The sequence below is a fragment of the Natrix helvetica genome (genome assembly GCF_964273705.1).
Source record: "Natrix helvetica genome assembly, chromosome: 1".
Classification (NCBI taxonomy): Eukaryota; Metazoa; Chordata; class Lepidosauria; order Squamata; family Natricidae; genus Natrix; species Natrix helvetica.
In genome coordinates this window covers 31,121,646-31,147,014 of record NC_138548.1, presented here as the reverse complement: position 1 = coordinate 31,147,014, position 25,369 = coordinate 31,121,646, and the positions used below count along the sequence as shown (strand labels likewise).

At 38.1% G+C, this 25,369-nt stretch overlaps 1 protein-coding gene across 9 annotated transcripts in view; it reads left to right on the top strand.

Moving 5' to 3' along the window:
• The first annotated feature begins 6,048 nt into the window (after positions 1-6,048).
• Positions 6,049-25,369, top strand: part of KTN1 (kinectin 1) — a 90,428-nt gene continuing 71,107 nt past the window's right edge. For 2 of the 9 annotated variants that reach the window (XM_081934537.1, XM_081934536.1), the window contains exon 1: positions 6,050-6,330. The gene's annotated coding sequence lies outside the window, so the exon portion shown is untranslated. Of the gene's footprint in view, positions 6,331-6,576; positions 6,740-19,783; positions 19,866-25,369 lie in introns of those variants that run through there. The other 7 variants (XM_081934539.1, XM_081934532.1, XM_081934533.1 and 4 more) reach the window with 6 other exon arrangements.

Sequence of the window (25,369 nt, the reverse complement as noted above, 5' to 3'; positions counted from 1 at the left end):
TTTATTGCTACCTCCTGAGTGCTGGTCAAGTTGTTAAGAGATTTATTGTCATGCTCTCCCTGAAATCCTGACACCAAGAACAGCTACTCCTATTCTCAACTTCATGCCAGTTAAAAAGAGCACTCAAAACTCCAGGATTAAAGCATGGTTCTACACCCACTCAGAAATCCTTTCATCACAAGTCAGGTCCCAAACTCTTGGTTCCAGAATCAGAGTCCTATGATGCCAGATGATGAAGCAACCAAGCTAGCACAATTTATCCTCACTAATAGTTCCTGTGCTGCCCAGCATCTAGCAGCAGCAGCAGCAGCTGTGCTCAGATATTGAACAGCTGCCTGCCTGGTTAATATGATGGGGATCTGAGGAAATTTACTATCCATCTCCCTCAATGTGACTTAGGTATTTCTTAACCTCCAGGGATTTCCCAAATATGATTTTTAATTGAGTCCTTGACAGAGAGAACTGGCAAAAGGAAAACTACTCTCCAGCTGTGGAACTGCCCAAATTTTACATATACATATGTATGTACATACATACATACATACATACATACATACATACATACATATCACACACACACACACACACACACCACTTTTGTGAGACTCTTAGGGACTAATTGTGACAGCCTTGTCAATCCACTAACTGTGAGATCCATTGCCTAAGACTCAGAAAATGATCTGCGCAAACATGTTGTTGACTTTTAGTTCTTAGCTCAGGATGGGTGCTGCAATGAAAAAGGCTTACATGAACAGTTTAAAGAGGAGACACCAGATGAAATATGGGATGGGCTCATTTATCAGGGCATCCAGACTCTGCATTAATCAATCTCTACTTGGGAATGTAAGACCCCAAAAATCGCAGCTGAGTACAGGTGATGGGAGAAGATATTTCTGTTCTCTTTTGTACACCACTTATTCACCATAGGTTTCAAGTGCAGCTGGGAACTAGAAGAACTCCATGCTCTTTCTGGGAAAAGCTGTGCCAATGCACTAAATGATATCTGGCTGGACACTATCTAGTCATTTCACACAAGTAGTCTGCTAAGAAATCCCCAGCCCCCCAATCATAGTCCCAAAGCACTAGGAATGTATTGCATCTATAGGAATGTGGGGAGGGAAAACTTTTGCAAGCAAAATACACCAAATGCTCAAAATCTGTCTGGATAGAAATTAGTCATGAAGAAAGTAAGTGCAGTAAAATCTATACAGACATCCCACTGCATAATAACATTGAACTTTTAGACTCAGACTTACCCTCAATACAAATGAAACCTGTACATAGATCCTGGTGTTGGTTGTGAATACTGGTATTACATTGATAAGAAATATAATACCTAAACCTCAATGTCTTCCCTTTACACTGAAAAATGTGTATTGGAATATTGATTCCTTAATTTACCTATATAGGTTTCTTATTTGAAAATAGAGTATGTGCTTGAATTCTTCTATTGAATATGTTTTTGGAATTCTTCTTTAGAATAAGTCTTACACATTAGGCTCATTATTCATCCATTTCTAATCAGTTTCCAGACTAAAAAGGTGCCACGTGCAATTTTATCCTCTTATCATCTTCATAGAAATATGACTTCGTTATTCAACCTGTCCATCTCCCTGTTAAAATCAAAATTATTGATTGGAGACTCCTAAACTTGGAGCTCAAGAGTGCATCAGAGAATGCATGGATTTTCTCTTATTCAGCGTCTGTAAACCATCAATAGTCCCTGCAACTTGATTTCATTTCCCTGATATTGTATTCTGTATTGTCAATAATCTTAATAACTAACCAGTTCAGAATCCACACAATCACTGGGGCTATAAAACATCTGATTCCTAGGCACACATCTCTCACCACCTGTGGAATGTCAAGTTCTCCCACTCAACACAGCACAGAAGAAACTATATTACATTTAAAATATGTTGATGTACTGAAAATGAAAACGGATCCTGCTAGGCATCAAGATCTGGAGAGCGTTCCATAAACACGGCTGGAGCTCAGATTCCTGCAAAATGCCATTAATCTATGACAGAATTGTTTTACCAGCACTTGCGAAATGATTTCATCTATGCCTTTTTCCCTTCCCTAGAGGCTCTTCCTTTTTTGAAAAAAATGTTTCCCATATGTAATCCATCAGTATAGGTTACTGAGCTCTACAATCACTAGGGGTCATGCGGTTTTCCCCTCATCTTCAGTACTTAGAATAGCAGGCAATTTTACCAAGTTGGATTTCAGAGAATCTTACAAGTGTAACTTACATGAAGGAGAATCAGATGTACAGGTAGTCCTCATTTAGCACCTACAATTGGGACTGGCAAGTCAGTTGTTAAGTGACGTGGTCGCTAAGTGAAATTATAACTGTGCCTATGCTCTTATTTCAGCTTTCCTTTGCTTTAAATATTGCCGAAGGTTGTAAATGAGAGGACTGCTTGCAATGTTATTTTTTCATCACCATTGTAATTGCAATTATCATTAAGCAAGGTTAAATAGACCATCTGTATTTAGCAGCTTCTTATCATCCTTCAGTTTGCATACAAGTAGTCTTCAACTTACAGCTATTTGTTTAGTGACCATCTACCTTACGAAGCACTCCCTCCCCAAGCTACTTATGACTTGGTTCTGAAGTTCCAACAGTTGCCCTTCCCCCACAATGGTGTGACTGCATTTTGATGCCTGGCAACTGGCCTGTATTTATGGCTATTTGTAGCAACTCACAGTCACATGACCACAAATTATGACATTTTTCCCTGGAAAAAAAACATATATTTTTGGTTTCTGGTGAAAACTGGCCCCACAGTAAATAATGGGTTCACAGCATTCGCTTAATGAGTGTTGCATTTGGTTAACAATGCTTCAAATAAAGATCATAAAATCGGGTTGGCCGTGTGATGACCTGCTTTATGACTGTGCCAACCATAAGTCAAGGACTACCTGTATAAAATTATGTTATTTAATTGTCCTCCCAATGAGCCATCCCATCAAACATTTATCGACATTACCAATCACACAGAAAGCACCAAAAGAAATTAGACCTACAAGCTTAGGCTACCAAATTGTGCCAGCAAATCTGAGGACCGACAGACTGGCCAACAGATTGAAAGAGTTTAATCCCGGGGTGAAATCCAGCAGGTTCTGACAGGTTCTGGAGAACCGGTAGCGGAAATTTTCAGTAGTTCGGAGAATCGGCAAATGCCACCTCTGGCTGGCCCCAGAGTGGGGTGGGAATGGAGATTTTACAGTATCCTTCCCCTGCCATGCCCACCAAGCCACACCATGCCCACCAAGCCATGCCCACAGAACTGGTAGTAAAAAAAATTGAATTTCACCACTGGTTTAATCTACATTCCAACACTAAAAAATAAAATAAAATAACAGAGTGTAAATTATTATATAGTGTCCTTAATTTAATGTGCTAGCAAATAGTGCTTATGATCATCCAATGCAGATTAGAGCCCTAAATGGAAAAGGGGATGCCAGATGTTTCAAGTGGCTTTAGAAAAGGCTGAAGAATACAAAACATTATTGCTGATGCACACTAGATAACCGAGAAAGCCAAAGATCACCAAAAAGAAATCAATATGCATTTCATTTATCCCGAAAGGCCTTAGATCATGCCAATCACATCAAGCTGTAGCAGGTTTTTAGACAAATTGGAATCCCAGAACATCTTATTGTCCTCATGAGAAACAATTCTTTACAGATCAGGAAACTACCATACAGACAGAACATGATGAAATAGACTGGCTGGTGAGGACACTATGAAAAAAAAAAGAACTTGCAAGATGTACTAATAAAAGTCAAGAAGTACAGTGAAAAAGGGCAGTGAAATTAAATATAAAGATCAAACTAATGACAACAAGTACAACAATCAGCCTTAGAATTGACAATGAGGATAAAGCCTTTGAATTATATTTCCCATCCATAACCAATGGTTGCACAGCAGGTATTTTAAATTTTATGTTCCAGCTGATAGGATTCTTGTAAATTTCATTAATAAAATGCTGATTCTAATGCATCATTGATCACGAAGATAGGATTCTCCAATATGTCCACGGATAAAAAGCACAAAAATATTTTCCATTCATTTTGCACACTGAGATACATACTTGTTCACTATGCTAACAGAAGGGGGAGCTCTTTTTCTAAATTGATATTTAATCACACATTTGTGATTAATGCAGCTCAAGAAAGGCTCTGGTAAACATAAATTAAACAATAATTAAAACAAAACTGTGATGTGCTTCTGGGCTCAACAATTGCCTGAAATAAAGGAAATTATTTGAAAGATAGGCAGAGGAAGGTTCATTTTTTACTGATAGGAATGAGCAGAGGGAATATGGGGGAATAAATTTATCTTGTTATACTAGTTTGGGATCCAGACAAAAACTATCCTTACATACTTATTCTATTTTTATATTGTCTTCAAGGTAAAGCCTGTTCAATGTTGCTTAAGTAAAATTTATCTTGAATTATGCTTCACTCCTGGTGACTACTCCTGGAGAAATTCATAATGTTTTCCTGGCAACAATAGAAAAATGGTTTACCATTTCCTTCCTGGAAGTTTTTTAAAAATTTGGTTTAGTACATAAAACTGAATTTGTGGTGGGCTCCCATTGAAATACAGATTAAATATTTAGCATTTTTTCAAGTATAGGCAAAATATTTAAACTAATATAAGCCATAAAACATATAATTTACAAGACATTAAAACATTTAATGTAAAATATTCATAGGATTTAAGATCAGGACCATATTAGTTGGAAACATGCAGAAGAGGAATTCATTCTGCACTGGATAGACTGGCTAAAATGATGATTCATAGGATTTAAAATGAACTCAAGTCAAGTTTCATTTGAAACAAAGGCTTTTGAGTTTATTGACTACAAACTTATAACAACAATTAACAATCCTTTATGAGGAAAAAGTACAATAAATCAGTCAATTAGCAAATTAAGAATGTCAAATTAATTCTATGGAAAACAAAGGTTTAACAAATAATACAGAATGTGTGGGAAATGGATAGGGAGACATTTATCTTTTTTTGAAAAAACAGACTGAAGCTGAATCATAAGAATTCAATAGATGAAGAATTTGCACTGGGCCTTTTGTTGACAACATAATAAATCCCAAATCCTGGTTAATGTGTAGGATGTGATGATATGCATATACTTGTTAACTTTGATTGTGGGTTTGTTTTGTGAACACACCCGCTGGACATGGCTATTAGTTAACAGTAGCATTGTATTCTCCCTATGCCCAGGCATGATATTCTTGCATGCCAGCTGCATAGGAGCAGTTACAAAACACCACTGTCCTTTTGTCTTGCTTGTGCACAGCCACTCTGAAAAGCAAAATGCTTCGTTATTTGAGCCCTTAGTTTGCTTTATCTGGGCCTTCCTTATTTCTGATGGAGGAAGTGGGGATTTCATGCAACTATTTAATTATAAACCGCCCAGTGTCACAACGGTGAGATCGGGGCGGAGGGGCTGTATAAATCGAATAAATAAAAAGCTTCCACGTGTTCATATATCCGAAAAATGCACACGTTATGCGGCTACCTTATACAAAGGCGGGATTCTCGCCCTGCGATAGGTACCCTGAAAAAAAACATAAGTACTTGGCCACATGAAGAAACCGCCGCGGGCTGGTTTGACTGACAAGTCAGAGGGACGGAAAGATTGCCTGAGAAATGTCAACGTGATAGAGACACAAATGCCCGAGTTTAACTGCAAGCGCGGAGGCTGCAAGGGCAGCGATAAGCAGTTGACTACAAATCTTGGTTCCCCTTCGTTTCTATCGCGCGGAGAAGCCGAGCAATGGAAAGCGGGCACTTTGCACATTCTCAGAGGCACCCTCTCCTTCACCATCTCCACAGACGGCCAAGATCTGGGCTGGAGATCGCGGGAAGGACATGTGTGTCGTTGAGGATGTACAGAGACACCCCCCCACCCCCTCCGCAAAGAGGGCTCTTCTAGTCAGTCGCAGGCTGCGGGAATAAGAATGCCAACAGCCGCCGGTTTTGCTCCAGGGAAGGAGGGAGGGAGGGAGGGCGAGAGCCGCTCGCCCCTTTAACAGGCGGCGGGGCGGGGAGAGGAAGCGATGGATGACTGTCTGGATGTATGAAGGGCCGGGTCGGGCCGACGCCGCGGACGTGTCGGTACCGCCTCTCCCCCTCCCTCCCCGGCTCCTCTCCGCCTCGAAAGGCCCGTCGTGTGAGGAGGAGCCGTCGCCGCCTGTTCGTTGCTGGCTTCACTGCCGCCGCCACAGCTCCTTCTTCTCCTCCTCCTCCTCCGACCAGCTTTTCTTCCCTTTTCCGCCGGCTGCCCTCCTCAGGTATGTCGCTCCAGGCGGCCGGCCGCCATCTCCTCCTCTTCGGATTCCTTTTTCGGGGACTTGTGAGGGCAGCCGCCTCGTAAGCAGCAGCGTCGGCGGCGCCCGGGCGTGGAGGTGGGAGCGCTTAAGCGGAGCTGCTTCCGTGGCACTGGGCCGCTGCTCGGGATTCCTGGGCCCGCTAGGCCTGGGAGGGGGACGCGGGGAGTGGCTGACGGGGCCATCCGGCCACGGGTTTCAGAGTGGCCGCGTGGAAGGAGTCTCCTCAGGTTCTCTGCAGGCCCTGTTTGCGGGGCGGGTGAGGGCAGGGGAAGGGGCGCCGAAGCCCCCACCTCCCGACCTGGGAGGGGGTTTCTCTGGCGCTCCCCAGAAAGAGAACGGCCTTTGTGGAGGAAGGAAGTGAACCGGGAGAGTAAGTAACTCTTTACAGCCTTGCAGTAGTATCCTAAAATATACTACTTTGGGGTCTTTGGAGCGCTCTTTTCCTCCCCCCCACCCCCAGAAATAGGGAGAAACGGCCCCTTCCCTACCGCTACCTCTCTAAAAGGCCCCTTTTATTCTGTGGAAAGTGTGAAGGTGGGGTGAATAATGAGGACTTGCATTCCTTTCTCTCTAGGGACCACCTTTCTCTCCTTCCCATTTATTTTGTTAATAAATTTAGTTTGTGCGTGATTTTAATCAAAGTTAATGATTGCCCTTGTATATAGATATAGATGTAGGGGCCAAAGTAGAGTCTACCTCTGTCAAAATGTGCCCCAAGGGACTGGGTGCAGGGGACTGAGCTGGAAGGGGAAAAGGAGGGGAGGCAATCTTTGGGAAGGGGTCCGAATTGCAGTTCGGGATGTATATATCTGGGGTTGAGTCAGCCTCCTTTCCCAGTTGACGTATTTTAAGTGTGGCATGGGTGGAGAGCAAGAAGACCTCTGTATTGCATATCCAACTGGGAAAAAAATGCTAGTCCATTCAGCACAAAACCTAGGTGCATTCACTTCTCTACTTCTCCTCTTTCCAAGTCTGAGCTGCTTTTTTGGGAAATCTAACAACTGTCATTCAGCATATATATTATAAATGAGGATATTTAACCCAACACTTAGTGTTAAGTTTTTAAAAACCTATTAAGGCATTCCTTTTGGCTGGTTACAGATAAGGAAACAAAGGGCTAGTTGAAGCAACATTGAACTCTTACATAGTATTAATAGAATAAGTTAGAATGAGCCCCTGGTTAGGGTCTCTCTGATTTCTACTATGAAAGGAAAATCAGGAGCATCTAAAACTGATCATGGTTTTCTGGATTGTCCAAGTACAAACTGGTTTGTGTTCTTTGATTGTGAAGCAGGAATTTTAATTTTGTATGTGCAAGATTAGAACTTGTATGAAACTGGTTTACACAGAGTCAGATGGTTAATCCGTGTATAGTAGTTAAAACTGACTACATTACTTTAAATGAAAACTGATCTCCAAGGCTTCAGATAGGAAGATAGGGTTTTTTATAGCCTTCCTTGGAAATGCGAGGAATGGAAACCAAGGTATTCTTTGCTATTGAACTATGACCCCTTACTGAGTATTGTGTCAGCTTGATTTTAGAACCCTAAGCTGACCCACAATTATTGTGTTTGAACTGTACTAAGTCCTTTCTTTTAAAATTCATAGTTTGGAATGATTCTAGCAGTGCATTGGGCTGAGATTGATTTTCTTTAATGCTGTGGTTCATTGTTTCTTGCACTGTTACACTGAATGCCTGAACAGCTTGAGAGTTGTTCAGACAAAATCAGATAATGAAATAGATTGAATGTTACTACAATTCTAAGACATTCTTTGACAAGTCTCCCTGTGATATGGATGAAATATGTTAAGTTTGTTCAACGCATTAGGATTTAATGTCAATATAGTAAATGTGAGGGAAAAGAATAGTATTTTAGTAATTCCTTTAAAAAATGTAATTGTGTATACATACATGCACACATATATTCAATATTCTCTGGCCTTTTAAATTATAAAGTGTCAGTACAGGGACATTGTCATTGGACTTTGGAGATGACTGTAAATAGAGAAAAGTTATAGAATAATTTTGTCGTTTTAGTACATTTCCCCCATTTTTCATTATTTTAGTTTATTGACAACATTTAGGACTGCAGTATACAAAGGAAAACTGTCTTTTCATTGCACCAGCACCACTTGTCCTTTTTAAAAGTATTGCATGTGTTCTTTAAAGGCAGATGAGAAGAAAAGGACTATATTCATTTTATATTCTGAGTGTAACTGTTTTTCTAACAGTGCATCTCTTTAAGCCTGCCTATGATGAAAGTCATACAGTATTTGTCATGTTTTAATCATCATAATTCAGCATAATAAATTGGTTTTCTGTGATCTTTAATGATTGTTTGCTGAGAATGTTCTAAGCCTAGGATTTGTTTGCTTACATATCCTTAAAAGAAACTGCTTCAAATGTTACTGAATTAAGGAAAAAGTGTTATGTTAATAGAATAGCAAATGAAGCAGTCTCAAATATTTTGTTGTTGTTTATACAATAGATTTCAATGGAACCACAAATTAAGTATTTGCTTAGTTTTGTAGCTGTATGCCAGATTGTGTAGCCCTATTACCTAAATACGCAAAGTTCACAATAATGTTCTTTGTCTCCTTTCCCGTACCCCACCCCACATCTATTCAGAAAATGAAGTTTAGACAGGATCTCTGAAATGCCTATGTAAAAAATGCAAGATTTTCAAGTCACAAGGGCAACTAACCTGAGTTTGGAACTGAGATTGTGCTAATGTAAATTGATTACTGCCTATGATGGGTAATGTATACATTTAATAAATAAACTCTCCTCTCAGTATTTAAATTATTTTGTTGGTATTTGTTACTGTTATGAAATATAGCACCAATGCACATTGATTCATGATTCCTTTGTCAGGTATATGGAGTAGCAAATTAAATTAATGTAGGACTTAGCTATTCCATGCATTTGATGGTGAGCTATAATTTACAAAAGTAATATGGTTCTCCTTCCTTTGTGATTGTCCTGCAATATGGATCTTACAAATATTCTGTAATGCCCTTCTCCATTCCAAAATATAAGGCCTTTTGGTGAAGAAAGTCTGAATGAGTTTTTATTAGTTGTATTTCAGATTCGCATTTTTCAAACTGATGTTTCCATATACATTAGTTAAAACTTCTGTTATGAAGTAGTATGGTCTATAGCAGGAATCATAGTCCAATCTTTCTTTTAGAGAATACTTATTGGGGAAGGCTGAATTATTTCTATCTACCTGTTGTATCATGAGAATATTTTTCATTAAGCTGTCTATAATACAAGATGTTATGTACTGTAATAAATAACACCTCTGTATCTATTAGTAGTTTGGCAATACTTGAGGGACAGAAATGCTTAGCGGTCTCCTTGCAATGACAGTTGTACCTGAATAATGTGCAGTGCAATCCCTTGTGTTCAGAAAAATGTGCAGTGTTATACATATTGTCTATATGCTTTCTGAATAAAATTCTGTAGTGTTTATTCCTAAATATGCTGATGGATTGTGCTCTAAACTTTGCAAAGATTAATGGCAGGAAATTCCATATGAAGTATGCATGAGATTTCTGTCTTCTGAGTGGAATTTTGGATCTGCTGAAAAGTTTAGCCTGATAATAGGCTGAAAACTTGAGGATTTTGATTTTCTTCAGCAGGATCTTCATTTATTTATTTGTAAAATTTATTAGCCATGGATCTTACCTCAGAATAATTTTTAAATTAAAATATATTTAATTGAATTATAAAAATATTAAAGAACCATTTAAAGTTACTATGCAAACAACTGACATTTCAGCCTTTTTGTCTAAGTAGTTTGACTTTTTAATATCCAGAAATGTAATGTAAGGCTCAAGGGGTAAAATCTCACACGGAATAGAGGTAGACTTTAAAAAGCTGTGAAAGTATTCTTGACAGAGCTTTTATATGTAAGATGTGTCCAGACCGGTGGATTCTTAGATGTGGACTTGAAAATGTCTGATTCTTCATAGGAACAAGTTGTAAGCTTCACTTATAGCAATTTCAGCTTGGTATAATCATCTTTTTATCAAATCAAGTGCTGAGAGTAGTATTTATTTGAAGAATGCCTACAAAATAACTATTGAAGCATGTACTAGTTATTTCTAATAGGTTAGTGTTTGTCTTGATTGCAATATTTGATTAGCCAAATTGTTAAATGAGATCATTGATTAGTGTGAGTTGGTAAGAACAGTCAACAAGACTTTGGTTCTTATGAGGATTGTGTGGTCTGATTTAACCCCTGTCCCACATTTGTCATTCTACATCTCCCCACAGATATGGAAGAACCCTGATCAGCCTGTTGTTCCCGAATTGCATTTTGCAGTAGCCCTCATTATTAGCAGGCTGCTGGGATTGCTACTAGTAGTAGTTCAACTCTCTTGGGACAATTACTATTATATACACATGTGCGCCCGCACATAAAATTCTCTTATTTCTACTGCATATATTCTGGGTAGAAACACAGATACAGGTAGTTCTTGACTTAGACCACAGTTGAGCCCAAAATTTCTGTTGCGAAATGAGACAGTTGTTAAGGGGTTTTGTCCTATTTTTTTCCCCTTTCTTGCATCAGTGGTTAAGTGAGTCACTGCAGTTAAGTTAGTACCAGTAACATAATTGTTAAATGAATTTGGCTTCCCCATTGACTTTGCTTGCCGGAAGGTTGCAAAAAGGAATTACATGACCCCAGGACACTGCAACCGTCATAAATATGAGTCAGTTGCCAAGTGTCTGAATTTTGATCACGTGACCATCAAGATGTTGCAACTATTGTGTGAAAAACAGTCAGTTATAAATCACTTTTTTTCAGTGGCATTTTCAATTTTGGTCACTAAACAAAATTTAAGTCAGCTGAAGACTGCTTGTATTGAAATAGATACAGGGGGGAGTATTTGTTAATTATACTTGTTTCATTTAGGCTAGTGGTTCCCAAAGTGGGCGGTACCGCCCTCTGCGGGGCAGTGGGATGACTTAGGGGGGTGCTAAGAGGCAAGGGGGGTGACAGGGAGATGCTAAGGGGACAACCCGAAGGGGACATTCTCCCAGTGTTGTCTCAGGCACCTTTCTTGCCGCGCAAGGAAGTGAAGCCAAATTTGTTTATTTAACCTCCCGTTCCAGCCTCCCCTGCCCTACTACATTAAGATCCCCATGCTTCCCATTTCTGCTGGAAGCACGCAGTCCATGTGAGCGAGCAGGTACGCGAGGCCCCTCGATGATCTGAGGGGAGTCGGGAGGTGCCAAACTGCACCCAGCCGTCCTCACTCCCTCACGGCTAAGGGTGGGAGCGCCTGAGATGATGCTGGGAGAATGTCCCCTTCGGGTTGCTGGGACAGCAAATTTCAAGGGAAAACGCAGCTGCTGGAATCGGTGCGCCCGTAACGTAATGCTGTCCAAGAAGCCTGCATTACCGGGAGCAGCAGAAGAGCAGCAGCGGGGCCACTGCCACCCCTGGTGTCCAGCATCCTCCTCAGGAGCCTCGAGTTGTGGCTGTTTGCATGTCTCTCCCGAACTTCTCTCGGGAGGTGAAATGGCAGGCACCCTGCTAGCAGAGCCTCCGGGTGAAAGGTGAGTGAAGGGTGCAGTGACAGGAGAGGCTGGCCGTCCCCTGAAGCCAACTCTCGAGGAAGGAGGCAGAGATGAGGCCCGGGGTTCGCTTCCCTTCATCCTTCCTCCAAGAGCTGCAGGTGGCAGGGAAAATGAGGCTTCTTTGCCAGTTTCCTAGCTGGCAAAATAGAAATTCTCGCCAACTGGAAGGTATGTGTGTGTGAGAGAGAGAGTGGGGGTGAGAGAGAGAGAGAGAGAGAGAGAGAATAAAAGGAAGGAAGAGGGAGAGAGAGAGAAAAAAGAGGGACAAAAAGAGAAAGAAAGAGAAAGATGGAAAGAGAAAGTAAGTGGGGGAGACAGAGACAAGAAAGAAGGAAGGAACAAAGGAAGGGAGGAAGGAAGAGAAAGGAAGAAAAGGAAGAAAAGGAAGAAAAGGAAGAAAGAGAAACACACAAGAAAGAAAGAATGGACGGAAGGAAGAAAAAGAAAGGAAAGAAAGAAAGAGGGAAAGAGAGATATAAGAAAGAAGGAAGAAAGAAAGAAAGAAAAAGAAAGAGAACTTATGATCACAATTGAGCCCAAAATTTTGGTTGCTAAGCAAGAGCATTGTTAAATGAGTTTCACCATATTTTACAAGTTGGCCACTCCAACCCGGTCACATGACTGCCAAGCCATGCCCACAAAACAGGCCACACCTACAGAATAGGTTCTAAAAAATTTTGAAACCCACCACTGGTATATGTGTATGTTTGTGAGGGAGAGAAAGAATAATGAAGATCATTGATCTAAAGATGAAAAACTTTAGATAAAAGACAAAAGTGTTTATTATCCATTTTGGGTTTCTTACAAGAACATCTTTTTGTGTAAGTTTGTGATATCTTAGATATCTGTTGCAGTTTTGTGCTTTGTGATAATACCTTACTGAGATTACTTCTTTCAATATCTACACAGGAATTATCATCTACTAAGAACAATGAAGTTGTTACTAAATTTTACTGAGTTTACTAAGTTACTAGTTACTAAAGTTCTTGATAAATGACTATCAGACTTTGGAAACCTGGTATCACTGGATCATATTCAACACTTTTGTTGAATTAACATTAACTAAAAAGGTTTTAAATTGGATTTTGAATAAATGTGCAATTAATTGTTAGTTTTGAATTTTACTGTTACTATCTTCCTTCTGTCGTGCAAACTGCCCAGTCACATGACCCCCCCAGCCATGCCCACCAAGCCACACCCACAGAACCGGTAGTAAAAAAAATTGAATTCCACCACTGGGTGGGGGGCACTGAGGATCAGTTTGTAGCACCAAGGGGGCGGTGGACTGAAAAAGTTTGGGAACCACTGATTTAGGCCATGGTTCTGATGGTTCTGTTGTTTGCTTAAATTGAATGAGCTTTTCGTAGTTCTTACTGAAAGCATCAGAAAATACTTCCTCCAGAAGAGGTTTAATGGCTTATGACTCCATACAAACATACAATTATTAAACATCCAGAACAAAGCAGTTTGTATCCTACCCAGAAGACTACATTTTACCTTAACAGTTATTGTCCTTTCCACATTGTAATATATGAATAATAATTATTGGTCTGCTAGGAAGATGAATAAAAGTTACCATATTCACTGTGATTTGAAAGAGATGGTGGGATCCAGAAAGAATGTATATTCCTCTTAGTAAAAGTAATTTAATCAAAGTTTTGTTGGAAGGAGTCCCTTTAATTTTCTCTTCCCATTATACCCTTATATTTGGTATAATTTTGTCTTTATTTTGGACATTTCCTAGCAGAGTGCTAATGCTAAATTAAAATAAAAACCAGTGGCATTTATTCTGAAGTTTGCTTTGCAGGTACCTTTGCTGCAGTTTTACAGTTGTGTACAATTTTCATAATTAAAATATGTTTTCTACACCAAATATGTTTTCTACACCAACATGAAGATTAGTATATAAAATATAAAAGTGTGGGAATCTTATTTCTGTTCTTTTGATAAATTCTAGATTTTAATTTTGCCTTTCAAAACTTGTAATAATATACATACTGTAAAATATGTAGTATTGTCTGCCAGTAACTCAGTTCTGTGTGAAGCCCATAACACACGGGATTTTAAAGCACATTTACTCTTTCTTTCTGAGAATAATATTGAGAGTTGTATTGTGTCTCATGCCATATTTAAAAAAAACCCTAGACTTGTTCAAGCTTGTGCAGGGTGGTGTGATGATGCAACTAGCTATGAAACATTTTTCTCTTTCCTGTCCCCACAGTCATTCTGTGCTCCACCTATTTCTGCTTTGCAGAATTGAGGGTGAAGTGCATTTAGCTGCAGTTTGAACCAGATTATGAGCTTTGTCATTGTGAGAACTAATGAACTTTAGTCATTGTAGGAAGTGTTCTTCATTGTCTCCCACTGTGAAATGTAGAATGCAATTTTGGGAGGAGCTGGAAGGCAAAGAAGAATTCTGTCATTGGGGAAGTGGACATATAAAAGGATTACTGAGGCATTTCCCCCTCTGGAAATCTGAAAAAACTGCGACCTTTTAATATTGTGATTTCAGTTCAGATAAGATTAACAAGTCAAAAAAGGAGAATTGACTGAAATCTTAGCCATTAGTGCTGTTTAACAAACTGAATATTGTTCATTTTCTTTGCTTTCATTCTCTTATTCTAAAACCAGAAAATTAAGTTCCAAAAAAGGATTGTCAGAATTGAGCAATATTTATGCAGGGACATGAATGAAATTACAGTTAAATTTCTAAATACCAAAATAACATTTCAGGAACTTTCAATCACTAAAGATTTTTCCATCCTTATATAATTTAATTTATCCTGTGCACACAGGCAAGATAACAGTTAAAAATTAACCCTCAGTGATGACATGATTGAGAGTTAATTTTTAACTGATAATTTTCTTGCATATATGACCTTTAATTAACATTTCCAAGTTTGCGCATTGGTTTAATTGTTAGTTCTAGATGTCAAAATATGCACTAAAATGTAAGAATATACAGTACATGAAGCCTTTTTGAAGCAGACCACTGTGGTTTGTTCAGCAAGTTATTACATAATCTCAAAGATGATATTTGGATCTAGGCAAAATAGAGGAAGAATGAGAAGTATCCTAATGAGGAGTGTCCTATTATTTAACAAGTAGACTTTCTCCAAGGCCAGATTACATTTTGGAAGTTATTTAGAGAAAAAAATGCTACTGGATTTAGTTTGTTCAATTCTTATATTCACATTCTGAGAACAACACATTGATGCATTTATTCACAAACGTTTGTGAAACTGAAATTTTGGATGTTTAACATGCTCTGTCGTAGTTACTATTTCTGTGTACTAGGACAGAAATGTACAAATAAGTATTTGAACAGTTACAGATAAAAATTGTAGATTGTACCATCAAAAGATATTTCTACTGAAGCTTTACCACCCGAAAATTAAGATTGTGGCACCAATAAAATCAGATATTGGCATGTAAATAAATGGAATTCCAGTAAGAGTCATTGCAGTAAGTGAGTATGAAATAAGTAAGCCAAGACTAGGATTGAATAGAAAAAAAAGCAGTGAAAAAGTGGGATTCAAAAAACAGAGAACCTGTGAAGTAAGGCTGGAATTGAAGGACTTGGCATTATGCAGTGGGAAGAAAGTGATTCGAAGCTCCTTGTCTCCATCCATTTTTGTAAATACATCCATGTAACGTACACATCTAAACACAGTAATCCATAAGGAAAGACCATTTGGGAACATTCACTAGGAATATATGTTGTACATGCGTTTGTGTAAAAGCAATCAATTTTCAGCGTTTTTTTCCTTGTATCAAAGATAGAAAACCCCTCAGAAAGAGCTGAGCCATTTAGTTAGTTTTTTAATTCTAACTTCAAGATATATGTTATTTTCTGAAGTGGTTTAATATATATTTCTCCTTCAAAATGTTGTTTTTATTTCTTTCCCTTTGTTTCATACTCAAAACCTGAAGTTTATTATTATTAAGAACACTAAATTTCTTGCATTTCAGAACAATGTTAACATATTTACTGCTTATTTCTAATAATAATTTTCCCAAGCTGAACATTAAGTGTTTATGGAGCTGTAGATGATTGATTCTGGAATGACTATTTTTATTTATTTATTTATTTATTTATTTTTATTTTATTTTATTGTTTTTATTGTTTTTATTTATTTTATTATTTCTTGTTTTTTATATGTTTAAATGCATCCAGAAGTTGTATACCAATATTGGAGGTTTTTAAGAAGAGATTGGACAACTATTTGTCTGAAATACTGTAGTAGTCTCCTGGTTGAGTGGGGGGTTGACTAGATGACCTCCAAGGTTCCTTCCAATTCTATTATTCTGACTAGATGCCAGTAGTAAATTGAGTTCATCTTGGAGACCAACAAAATAATATTTTCTTCCTGAAATGTTTTTCTTCATAAATTTTACATTTATTTTATTTATTGAATATATACTTTGCTTTTTCAGAAAAGAAAAATATTCAAAATAGTAAGCAGAAGGAATATTTTAAAAGAGCAGACAAAAATGTTCCAAAATTGAGAAACCGAGAAACGTAGAAGGTTAAAAGTACTTACATCCTGGAAGCATACTTGAATAAATAATGTTTTTGCCTATCCCTTTGAAAGGATAATAAAGAGCTCTGGAGTTCTTGGTGCTCCCTGAGCTTGGTTATTTGCTTAATAAAGAGAGAAGTAGTTTGACCTAGGATGAGGGGCCATTCCCCCTTGAAGCAGATTCAGTTATCATAAATGAAAACTTTAAAGAACAAAAACAAAATTTTTCTCAAAGCTCTTTTGATTTGTTAAGTAGTATTGCAGATAATTTCTATTGATCAGGAGTGACCAAATATAATTAATTTAGAACCCATAACATGGCAGAAGTTTTTGGCATATGGCAAGGCACAACTATCGTGTTTCCCTGAAAATAAGACCTGCTCTTATTTTCTTTTGACCCCTGAAAAAACTCCTTTCAGGGGGTCTAATTACTGATTCACCTTGCAGCAGCAGCACCGAGAGCCCCGCCCAGCAGGAGCCTGGTGCTGCCCACTTCTTTTGCCACTTGCATGCATTGCCACTGGCCTCCATTTGGCCATCAGAGTTTTCCGGAAAGCCCTCTGGAGCCGATAACAGAGCTCCGGATCGATCAGGAGCTCTGTTATCGGCTGTAGAGGGCTTTCCAGAAAGCCCTGACGGTGAAACGGAGGCTAGGGGTAATGTGCGTGTCAATCTGGACTTTGTTTCTTGATTGCAGAGGGCTTTTCAGAAGGCCTCTGATGGCAAAACGGAGGCCGGGGGCAATATGCACAAGCGGCTGCAAGCAGCCATAGAATAAATTGGCCTGCAAGGCAGGGGTCGGGTGTGCAAGGCCTGATAAGTAGGGCAGCTCCACCCACCCATCCCCCCTAGCTTAATTTTAATCTGTGTGCCTTTCCCCACCCCCTGAACCTGCAATGGGTGGGATCTTAATTAGAGCTCAATTTGGGAGTAGGGCTTGTCTTGGGCACGTGTAAAAATCAAGCTAGGACTTACTTTCGGGGTAGGTCATGTTTTCGGGGAAACACAGTATCTATTCATTCTGGTTTTGCTTCTCTTTTTCATGCGCAAGCACACTATGGGCTAACTAAGACAAAGTGGGAGTGAATTTTGAGCATGTTCTCACTTTGCCTGATTGGATATTAAAAAATATGATAGTCCTATAAGGAAGTCATGCATCTCTGCACTAAGATACTAAACTTTTTTATATGCCAAATTTTATGAAACATCAAAGATAGAAAGTTAAAATGCAAAATTACAACAAAAAGGAACAAGGAACAACAGGGAAAAATTAAAAAGTGACATAAAACAATAACAGAAAAGGTACTTACAATTATCTTCAATATGGATCCAGTTATAAGATAAAACATTCTCTTATTTTACTTTAACAAAAACAGATACAAAATGAAAATTTAAAAGCTATATCAATAAAAAATAACTGTATAATACATCTTAATCTAAATAGAACAGATAAACTATAATCATAATAGCTTCACAACTACACATATCCAATGTATAAAACTATAAAATGACATAAAATAAAATGTATATCTATTGAACAATATACAGTATACAATGTTGCTATAATCAAAACATATCCAATCTTCAAATCTCAAAGTCAAAACTTCATTTTTATCTTTATTGAACAGAAAATCCAAAAAGGGGTTTCCATGCAGGGGGGAAAAAAGCAGTCAAAATGTTATCTTTAATCAAAGTAATCAGTTTTTCCATCTTCACCCGTTCCATTACCTTCAGGATCCATTTGTGAGAATTTGCATATCCTTCTGCCTTTGTTTATATAGCAGCCTTGCAGCAGTTGTCATATATAAGAACAAAGTCCGGTATTTACTTTCATTCTGTTTATCCATGAACCCATAAAAGGAAAAAAATCTGGTTTCAAATGTACATCAACTTTAAGAATCTTCTGGATCAGCAAACCTATCTAATCCCAATATTTCTTAGCACTTTTACAGGTCCACCATAAATGGTAAAAGGTACCCTCACATTGGTTACATTTCCAACATTTGTTTGACATGCCAGTATACACCTTTGACAATTATTCAGGTGTTAAATATCAATGCTACATCATTTTATTTTAAAAAAACTTTTTAGATTATAATTTAGTGTAAATTTCAGATCATTTGTCCACATTTTCCTATTGGAAAATAAGATTAAACATTAAGATACTGAATCTTTTCTGGCAGTTGGAGAAATCTGTTAACTAGTTATAACATTCTGCATTCTCATATACTTATTTTGTGCTTTTAAATTTAAATTGTTCAAACTTTCCCCCCTTATTGCTTTCCACATACTCCTCCCCTTCTCACTTTAAAACTTTACGTAGATGCTGTGGCTTATTTTGTAAAGGAAGGAATTGCCTGTCTTGAATTAAGAGAAAATGAGTTTTAAACAAAACAAGTGGGCATAGATTCCTCTGTCCTCTCTATTATGAATGCAACAGGGTCTTTTTCTAGTTTCATGTCTCACAGATATGCTGGGTTGCGGTGAACTTGCTCTCCACAAGGATAAGACTAAGTAAATATTTTATAATTGCCATTGGCCAGGTTATTATACTCTTGACATGAAAATTGCAAAAATGCAGCAATTAACTGTTTTCTCTTCCCTGCCCCATTCCAAGTCCTTGAAACTTTGCCAAGTTACATTTTTTTACCTACATGTTTGAGAGAAGAATGCTGTGCCTTCCAGTTTTCATGTTGATTATGTCCAAATCGATGCAAAAGAGACATCAACTCTGCTCTGTTTTCAGAACCTTGTAATGCCTTGATGGTTGATCCTGGATATGGGGCATAGTGAATTGGTTCCTTTTTTTTTGTTTATATCACCATCTTGCTTCATATAATATTTCCAATATAAATTATTTTCAAATTTTGCTGGCATTTCATATTTAACTACAATGATTATTTTCCTTCTTATAGCATTTAGACAACTTTGTGGAGGAGAGTTTTCTTCCTTCACTTGCTTGGAAATGTGGTTAGGAAAGAATGATAAAAGAAGAATGTGTTTTTCTTTTTAATTCCTGAGAGAAGTAAGTTGAGTCCTGTCTTTATAATTTTTTTGACAATAATGCAGAAAATATTTTCCATTACTATCTTTTGGGTTTTTTAAGCTTTTCACTATAATTTATCACTCTTGATATTTCCAGTTGGTCTCTGTGCAAGAAATTAGAAAGAGTTGCGTAGCACTTTTTCCGGCTTAAAGCTTTTATGAAAAGGCATAAGCTTTTGTGAACTGCTGCTCATTTCATCAGATGCATTTTTGCCAACATGGACTAATGTAGCTCTTCTTCTATTATACTTAGCCAGATACCAGCTCAGCTTGACTTTTTGTATCTTCCAAGCTAGCTGCTGCGACCTGCTGAAATTTCTTTTTCAAGTTGAAATGTGAGTGAGAACCTCTCTGAAGTTTTTGCTTGTCCTTTTTGTAGGGATAAATTGTACATGTCCCTAATGAACTGTTGAGCGAAATCTTCAAAATCTACATTCCACACATGCTAATATTATCTCTCTATCATTACACAGTCTGATGACCCGTGAACCAGTGGTGGGTTGCAGGTGGTATGCCCCGGCACGGGCGTACCGGAACCAGCCCGGAGCACTGGATACTGTTCCGTTCCGGTGCTCTGGAGGGCCCACCCACCCGTCTGAGCTCCTTACTTGTCTTTTAATGCTTCCATGCTTCCGTGCACGCGCATGGTGCACACAGTGCCTGCGTGACGCTCCGCTGAGCAGCTGAAGCATCGCGGAGGCTTGCGGAAGCCTTGCTGACAGGTAGGACGAATGCACGCATCACATGCATGCGTGTGTGCATGTGGGTGACGCCGGGGCCGTTCCAACCGTACCGGTTGGAACGGAATCCAGAACACACCACTGCCTTGAACCAACCATAATCATATGAAACATGATTCAGTGGGTACACCCCACTAATTTTTTTAAACTTTTTCTATACATTTCAAAAGTAGATATGTGACATTCGTTTCAACAGTATTGATCTATGGGAATATGATATAATAAATACCATGCACCATTTATCTTAATTTAAATAAACATATATGAAGTTTCACATGTATGAAAAGTATATACACCTCAACATTTTATCACTAGCTCAAAAACCTAAAATTAGAATCAGTTTCCTCACATCAGGTACAACTGATTAGAACATCATTAGACAGGATCTGGGAGGAACCAGTCTTATTGAAACCTAAGACATTAATTTGATTTGCTCTTTGTTGTTGAAGTGTGTATGGTATCACCTTGCCGAGCTCAAAAACCATTCTGAAGCCTTCAGATATAGGGCTATATACGCCTGCAAATCCAGGAAGGGATTTAAAAAGATAGCCAAATAATTACCCATCAATCATTCCACCGTAGAGGATCTTCAACAAGTGGAGAAGATTTTAGACAACTGCCAATTTGGATAGGCTGCCCCAACATTCAATCTGAGGCAGAATGCAAAATGCTGAAAGACGTCTTTAAGAACCCTAGACTTTCATCACATGGCCTACAGTAACTCTCACCACTATTGATGTCAAAGTGTATGCATCTACTATTCAAAAGAAGCTGCACCAATTGGATCTATTTGGAAGATGGCCAGACGAAAACATTTGCTGCCCAGAAATAACACCAGGACAAGACTAAAGTTTGCTCATAACACTTAGGCAATGAGCAGGAGTTCTAGAATAATGTGCTCTGGACCAATGAGCTAAGGGTAGAGTTATTTCACCACAGTACCAGAAAATCAAATATAGCATTTCACCCAAAAAATCCTGATACCAACTGTAAAGTAGAGTGGTGGAAATATTATAGCTTGGGACTGCTTGGTTGCAACAGGCTTGGGCAGCTCACCACTATGAATTCCTCATTGTACCAAGGGTGCTTGAGGATAATGTGTGAGTCCATCTGTTAATTAAAGTTCAACGTGTCAGTGAGCCAACTATTCCAACCAAACCATCAAGGAATGCCTGAAAAAGAAAAGAAAAGAAAAAAAAAGAAATGGAGGCTCTGGAGTTACCATGTCACAACCCATATCTAAATTCCATTGAGGTGCTGTGGGGTGACTTGCAATGGCCAATGCAAGCGAGAAACCCCTCAAAATTTGCATAGCTGAAAACATTCTGCATGGACAAGTGGGAAAATTCCTTCCAGTCAGTGTCAGAGACTGTTAGAAAGTTATAAGAAATATAAATCCTTCCATTCACCAGCATTCAGTCTGAACTGAGGATGCTTCTTGGATGAGAAGCAAAACACCTTCAAGAAAAATAAAGTCCAGTTGCATTTTGGAAAAGCACCTTTGGGACACATACTTGAGATTGTTTCTGGCAAAAGAAATAATACTAAGTATTAGTACCAAAGATACTTAGTTTTTCCACAGAAGGAAATATCATTATTTTAAATATTATTATTTATTTACCCAAAAATATATATTATTTGGGGGTAAATAAAGGTTAGCAAAATGGTTTTTTATAGTACGTCAGTTACATCACATTTATCTTTATGTACTAAATAATAATAATAATAATAATAATAATAATAATAATAATAATAGTAGTAGTAGTAGTAGTAGTAGTAGTAAAATAATTTAAATTGCCTGACGCCTAATGACTCTGGCCAAGTCACAAACAAAAAATGCCATCAAATCATAAAAGATAAAAGACAAAAATGGGCAAATGTGATTGAGTGAAGGGTCTTTGTTTCCCATTGAGGAAGAACTGGGTGAAGAGCCAATTCTTGCAGCTTTTATTAATATTGATTTCTCTTACAATTATTTAAAAAGGGGGACAAACTTTGCATAAGGTCTTGTTTTTCACATGGCTATACCTCCCTGGGAGAGCATTTCATAGCCCATAGGAAAAAAGTCCTCTCCTTGCCAGATAATCAACTCTGAGGAATAAGTGGAGTTTTAAAAGTTCCTCTCCTGCTGATCTAAGTAACTGGACAGGCTCAGGGTAGGAGAAAAAGTCTTCAAATAATGATGCCCTAAGCTATTTAGGGCTTTAAAATTCATCCCCAGCAGTTCAAATTGTTCCCAATAGGTGACTAACACGCCATGGAGGCCTTTCAGAATCAACATCATGTAGTTTGTTCTGATTAATAGTCTACCCACTATATTTTGTACCAATTAAAATATGCAGAAACATTTTTAAGAATAGTCAGGCACTAGACAAGGTATAGAATAGAAGAACAGACTTGGAGGTCTTCTAGTCCAACCCCCAAGGTCTGGATACCTGTTGAATCCAGCCAACTCAGGAGTAGTAATTTTTGGCACAAATATACTCCGTAATATAGCTACTACCTACAAATCCAGTAATAGCTGGAATTCAGGGAATGCTCTTTTGGGGAGAATGTAATCATGTTTAAAACTTTTGTCTAATGCTGGCATTGTTTACATATTAGCAAACTCTTGGTTTAAATCCATTAATATAGTATTAATTTTAAACTACTTAAAATATTTTTCTTGTAAAGATGTTTTGAATATGATTAAAACCAAATACTTCTGGAGGGTATATACTCCCAGGTTTTTTTTAAGCAAAATAACGTCACTTAGATCTTTTCTTTTTCAAAGGACTATACGTTTGACTTGATGTGTCTCTATTATAGATGGAATGTAAAGCATTTACCCAGAGGATATTTGGAAGTCTGAGTTTGTGCTCAACAAAAGGCTTAATTGGATCAGTTTAATCAAGAGAAGAGTTGCATGATTTAAAAGATTTTGGATTTTGATTTAAAAATAGATCAAATTGGTTTTATTATAACTTTATTAACAAAAATAATAAAGTTGGCTAAGAAAATAGAAAATGAAAATAGAAGTGAATCAGTGCTTCCTTAAATAATATAAATATGCATTTCTTTTATTTTATCAGTTTTATAATGATACCTTACAAGTAATAATTTAGTCGCTTGGCTTTTGTATTTATATTCTTCCAGAAATTCAAAGTGGCAATCCCTTCCAATTTAACCTCCCGTGTGCTAGGTTAGCTGTCCTCAATTAACCATTTCTGTATAGTTTTCTTTAAGGTCATCTCAATAGTTCTTTACATTTAGGGGAAATTTGAATCTGTGTCTCCTCCTAATCCAGGTTATGGCTGAGCAATGTATGACTTTCAGATGATGCTGAACTTCATGAGCACTCGTGTTTGACTATATTAATAAAGTCTGATGTGTTGCCTGTCTCACTGTTTAGCCTTTACTGACTGACAGAGATATATTCAGTACTTGTGGGGTTCTGTGTTTCATTATGCAGGAGATATTGTACAAAGAGGATTCACTCTCTCTTTTAATTTCTTTCAGATTTGTTATAACCTATTCTAAACCAAGGTTTTCAGTATTGCAAACATTTCAATCATACTACATATTAAAATAGTTTTAACTTTTCAAATGCTCTTGAGAGCTGGCTAGCTCTCTGCTTAACTCCCTGATTCCACTTGCTCAATGCAATATTCAGTTTGTAGCTGTACCATTCCCCAACTGTGATCTGGCATGCTTACATAGCACTTACACAGTACTTAGTCATCTGTTCAAAGGATAGGAGAAATGGGAAGACTTGACTATTATTTGACTGAAAGTTGCACCCCATTCAGTAATTTAAAAATTGTATAATGGCCTAATTATTAGATGGCACAAATAGTTGATTAGCTTTCTCTATCTGAGATTTATATAAATTGTAATCCAGCACATCTAGGAGGCATTAGATTGGAATAGGTTTGGTTTAACCCATTTAGTCTGAATTCTTTTGGCTCTCGGAAACACTTTAGCTACAGAATAATTAATGGAATGCATGTTCTGTTCTGAATATAAAAAGATTTTAAGAAGGTTCATTGCTCTAATTAACACAGACTTTTGATAGTTTTGTGAGGCTAAAGTTTTTATAGACTCAAAGTAGCAAACACTATTATTTAATGATGACTATGCTATTTATCAGATCAGAGAAAAGTAATTTAGAACAAGAATGTTGATACTTGGAATTCAGAATATAGGTCGTTCTTAGCTTACAACAGTTCATTTAGTGACTCTGCGAAATTAATATACAACAGGACTGAAAAAATTTACATGTCTGTTTTTCACACTTCTGACAGTTGCAGCATGTTGGAACCCTTGACAACTGACCCTGATTTATGGTAGTTGCAATGTCCTGGGATCATGTGATATTTTGTGACCTTCTGCCAAGGAAAGTCATGGGGAAGCCAGATTGACTTAATTACTGTGATACTAATTTAACAACTGCAGTGATGCACAAGACAACTATGGCAAGAAAGGTTGTAAAATGGGGCAAAATTCACTTAACTATTTTGCTTAGCAACAGAAATGTTGGGCTCAATTGTCATAGGTTGAGGGCTACCGGTACACATTTAGTATTTATATTTTTATTATTTAAGGTTTTTTAATCCCATTAATAACTCAGGATGGCAAACATAACTAATATTCTTTCCTCCTCCTATTTTAGCCCTTCTATTTTGCTCTCTTTTACTATATTCTACAGCAGGGGTGTCTAACTTGATTTCACTGAGGGCTGCATCAGGGTTGTGTTTGACCTTGGAGGAGCTGGGTGGGCGTGGCCAAGGTGGGTGTGGCCAGCTCATCATCACTCATGTCGGGGGTTCCTGTGGTGGCCCAAGCGCTCTGCCAGCAAAGATGGCCTCCTGAGCACCATTTTTGGCTGCAACGGCCTCCTGCAATCTTCTACCAGTGAAAATGGAGCTCCAGAGGTCTACTAGTAGCCCTCCCAAGCTCCGTTTTTGCTGGCAGAGACACCGTGGGCTGCTCCTTTGCTGTTTCCATGGCAGCCTTGCAGGCCAGATCTAAGCACCCTGCAGGCCAGATCCGGCACTCGAGCCTTGAGTTTGACACCCCTGTTCTAGAGAATGCAATCAGCAGTAGAGTCCTTCATGTTT